Source organism: Pinus tabuliformis, chromosome 9 (genome assembly GCF_031772625.1).
Source record: "Pinus tabuliformis cultivar Carrire ecotype Pingquan chromosome 9, CPIR1, whole genome shotgun sequence".
NCBI lineage: Eukaryota > Viridiplantae > Streptophyta > Pinopsida > Pinales > Pinaceae > Pinus > Pinus tabuliformis.
Genome location: NC_142307.1, coordinates 1,808,319,992 through 1,808,325,254, shown reverse-complemented (window position 1 = coordinate 1,808,325,254; position 5,263 = coordinate 1,808,319,992).

Here is a 5,263-nt window from a genome sequence, read left to right as displayed (position 1 = left end):
AAATCTATATAACTTGAGGATGAAAGATGGAGACTCGGTGACAGAGCATATGAATGCATTTAATACTGTGGTAAGTCAGTTAGCATCTGTTGATATTAAAATTTTAGATGAAGATAAGTGCATCAGTTTGTTGTGTTCTCTACTAGATTCGTGGGATAGTCTGGTTATTGCAATAGGTAGCAATGCAACTACCTTGCATTTTGATGAAATAGTCTCATCCTTGCTGACGGAGGAGATGAGATGGAAAAATATGGAGAGCTAGAATGGTGATGCCTTGTCTGTACGAGAACGGTCCCAGAACAAAAACAAAAATAAGTCATCAAGTGGGAGATCTAAATCTAGAGGGAGATTTAAATCTCCAGGAAAACCTGTAAAGGTGGTGTCCTGGAAATGAGGAAAGGAATGCCACTTCAAAAGGGATTGTAAGTCTAAATCTTGTCAAAAAGGAAATGGATCTGATGAGGCTCCTTCTGCAGAGGCAAAAACCACCTCAGATGAAGGTGTGGATGTGTACTTGGCTTCTTCAAGTACACATGTAGATCATGAGGCTTGGTTGATTGACTCAGGTGCATCCTTTCACTTCACTCCCCATAGAGAGTGGTTTTGTGAGTATGAGAAATATGATGGTGGTGATGTCTTCTTGGGGGATGACAGGAAGGCTAGAATCATTGGTCGTGGAAAAGTAAAGTTGAAGCTGCAAGGTGGAAGGGTTAGAACACTTCCAGGTGTTCTACATATTCCTGCATTAGCCAGAAATCTGATTTCTGTTAGTAAGTTGGATGATACAAGTGTAAAAACAGTGTTCGAGAAGGATAACTGCAAGATGGTTCGGGGAGCACTATTATTGATGCGGGGAGTTCGGAATGGAACTCTGTAAAAGCTGCAAGGTAGCACTGTTGTTGATGGGTGCAACAGTTCTGTGGTTCTTGAAAGTGGAGTAGAAAATCTAGTGGTCTCTGGAGAAAAGACCATGCTGTGGCATCAAAGGCTTGGACATATTGGAGAGAAGGGCCTTCGAATACTTGATGGTAAAGGTATGGTAGAAGGTATGAGTAATAGCTCTTTGGATTTTGATTTCTGTGATAATTGTGTTTACAGGAAGTAGAATCGGGTGAGTTTCCCCTCTAGTGGTAAGAGGGTGAAACATATATTAGAGCTTCTGCACAGTGATGTGTTTGGACCTGTGAAGTTTCCATCACTGGGTAATTCTGTGTACTATGTATCATTTATAGATGACTTCCCAAGGAATACATGGATATATTTCCTTAAGAAGAAATTTGAAGTCTTTGATAGGTTTAAAGAATTTAAGGCTCTAGTGGAAAACCAGTTAGAGAAGAAGATAAAGGCACTGAGGACAGATAATGGTGGAGAGTTTTGCAGTAAGGAATTTGAATAATTTTGCAAGAAGTGTGGTATATCACGGCAGAAGACAACTCCATATACACCTCAGAAAAATGAAGTTGCAGAAAGAATGAAAAAGACGTTGATGGAAAGGGCAAGAAGCATGCTCATTGGTGCTGGGTTAGGACAGGAATTCTGGGTAGAGGCGGTGGATACTGCATGTTACCTGGTCAACAGGTCACCTTCATTAGTATTGGAGGATAAGACTCCACAAGAGGTATGGACTGGTAAGAAACCCTCTATTTCACATCTGAGGGTATTTGGATGTGATGCATATGTACATGTTCCAAAGGAGAAAATAACAAAGTTGGATAGTAAATCTGAAAAGTGCATCTTTATTAGGTATAAGGATGGTTTAAAGGGTTATAAGCTTTGGAACCCAGTAACAAGGAAGGTTATGTACAGCCGAGGTGTGGTGTTTAGAGAGGTGAGAGATGTTATTAAACATGAAATCCAACCAAAGGAACCTGAGAAGATAGAGTTTGAGCTAAAGGAGGAAGAATCAGACTCTACAGCAGAGGAGGAATCAGAAGCTAAAGAGCCACAAACTCCGGCTGTGAGAAGATTAGTTCAAGAAAGAAGGTAGCCATAAATGTATAGTACATCTGCTTTCTATTCAAGTTTTTCTTTGTCTGTTACTGATGACAATCCTAGAACTATGAAGGAAGTAGTGGATTCAGAGGATGGAAAACTCTGGAAAGAGGCCATGGTTGATGAAATGGCATCTTTGCACAAAAATGAGGCTTGGGATCTTGTGGAGTTGCCGGCTGGAAGGCAACCCATTGGCAGAAAATGGGTGTTCAAAAAGAAGACAAATGCAGAAGGAAAAGTGGAGAAATACAAACCTCGGTTGGTAGGAAAAGGTTATTCCCAGGTGTCGGGAATTGATTTTGGTGATATTTTTTCTCCTATTGCCAAGGTAACTTCTATTAGATTACTTTTATCTGTTGCTGCTGCTTTTGAATTTGAGGTAGAACAGATGGATGTGAAGACAAAATTTCTTCAGGGGGATCTGGCAGAGGAGATCTACATGAAGCAAGCTGAAGGCTTTGCGGTGAAGGGTAAGAGAGAACTGTTATGTAAGTTAAAGAAGTCTCTATATGGGTTAAAACAGTCGCTAAGGATGTGGTATTAGAAATTTGACACATTTATACGGGGACTTGGCTTCACAAGAAGCAAAGCAGATCACTGTGTGTATTTTAAATTAATTGGTGACCGTGTTATTTATCTGGTCTTGTATGTGGATGATATGTTGTTAGTTGGAAATGACAAAGAAGTTATCCAGGATTTGAATACCCAATTGTCCTCCAAATTCGACATGAAAGATCTTGGTGCTGCAAACTATATTTTGGGCATGGAAATTAAAAGAGATCGGGCAAAGAGGAAGCTCTGGTTAAACCAGAGGAAGTATGTTGAGACAATATCGCATAGGTTTAATATGCAGGATAGTAAACCAGTGAAGGTTTCTGTTACTGTAGGTGTGACGTTATCTGCTAAACAGTGTCCCAAGACACAAGAAGAGGAAGAGGACATGTCCTGTGTTCCATATGCAAGTGCATTCGGTAGCCTGATGTATGCAATGGTCTATACTAGACCAGACATTGCACATACAGTGGGAGTATTGAGCAAGTTTATGTCAAAACCAGGGAAGGAGCACTGGACAGCAGTGAAGCAGGTTTTCAGGTATTTGCGTGGCACTAGTGATTATGGTTTGTGCTACCAAGGAAGACTAGGATTGGATAGAGTGTTGGATATTCATGGCTTTGTTGATGTAGATTGGGCTGGAGATCTGGATCAAAGAAGATCTACAAGTGGATATGTTTTTAACCTATTTGGAGGTGCAGTCAGTTGGATGAGTTAGAAACAATTTGTAGTGGCACTGTCAACTACAGAGGCAGAATACATGGCAGCCACTCATGCAAGAAAGGAAGCAGTTTGGTTGCAAAGATTGTGTTCAAGTATGGGGTTAGTATAGGAAGCTATAAGGATATACTGTGACAACCAAAGTGCAATTTTCTTCGCAAAGAACCCCGCATATCATTCAAAGACAAAGCACATTGATGTTTAGTATCACTTTGTGAGGGATATGATAGAAGACAAAAAGGTGTTGCTGGTAAAGGTGGACACTTTGAAGAATACTGTAGATGCATTGACAAAATCTGTGAGCTCTGAGAAGTTCTCTTGGTGTAGAGAGACAATGGGCATTTCAGGGCTGGAAAAATGACTAGGCTCTCTTGTGGCCCCTTGTGGAAAGAAAAAAATAAGTGGGAGAATGTTGGGTTGTGTTATATTCTTTCCACGTAGTTAACGGGGGGGGGGGGTTTGAGGAGCACCCGTAACCCCACTTTATGGGGTCTGGGGCAGCGCCTCGGAAAATTTTGGTTTTGGACCCTATGTTAGGTTGGGCGGACCCACCTATGGTTTTATGCATAACTTTTGCACATGTTTTTTGGATGCAACGGTTTTCGGTCCATGGTATTGGACGTGATGGTTTTTGGTTCATGGTATTGGATCCTTTGGCATGTATAAATATGTATTATAACATTGAAAGGAACATAATGAAAAATCAAGCTAGTAGTCCTGGTTTTGCGATCCAGGGGAAAATCTCTGTGTATATGTGTTTTATTTGTTCTGCTCTCACATTATTTATTTTCTATGTTTTAGAATTCGTATGTAGGTAATTTCTGGACGGGGTTAAAACCTACAGCATTTGGGGAAATCCACTTCTCAAAAACCTGCTATGTGTATTGCATATATCATAAATATGAGTGAAGATACAAAGCTTGTTCTCACTAGAACAATTTCACACAAGTAAGCTCAACTCTTTCAGTTCATAGGATAGCTCTTGGCCAACACTTAGCATATTTTGCAGCTCTCCAAGTCCCTATTAGACCATATTTAGTAGGATGAATAGATTGTATTTAAAAGGAATGCATGCTTCCAAAACTGCACAATCTAAACATAGAATCAATCTCTGATGCATGCATGATATTTACACTCTAATAAATAATACACTGTCCCTACACTCTAGTCTCAACTGGGTATTTCTTTAAACTGACATGCATGAGTTTCTCATGAGGCAATCTTTAGTTAATTAGAGTGACACTTTTGGATGCACTAGTGCACCAACTGACTATTAACTCTCTATTAGTTCCACAAACAATTTGGAACTAGTTTAACTCAACTTAACTCAGTAAACTGAGTGATCTAATTTCCAACTCAATTTAAACTCATACTAGACCCCTAAAACTTAGGGAGAAAATATACATGACTTCCAAAATACTAGTTCCAAATCAAAATTCCTAAGTTAATTAAGTATTCACAAGTTTTTATGAGAATAGAATTCAATTTTAATTCTCAGTTTAATTCAAGGACAAATTAAACTAGAATTTCTTATTGCCATTTCTCAACACTCCCTCTAAACAAGAAATGGATTATTAGCTACATCGATCATACCTCTGTGAAACTCAAATTTACACCTTGACAATGCCTTTGTCAAAATGTCAGCATCTTACTCCTCCATGGGAATGTACTCTAACAACATAATCTGCCTCAATAGACAATCTCTCAGATGATGATATTGGATATCCATATGCTTGGATCGATCATGAAAAACTCAATTTTTAGAGAGTTTGATACAACTCTTATTATCACAGTAAATTCATAGTTGGATCCATTTGTTGACCAAACAAACCAACCAATATCTTCCTCATACAGATGGACTTACATGCTTACTGACTCGTAGCCATGCACTCTCCCTCTGTCGAACTGAGTGCAATTGATCTTTGTTTCTTGTTGTAGAAAGGAACTGTCACTGACCCAATATTGAAGATCCCTCCTGATGTTCTCTTCTTCTTAGATG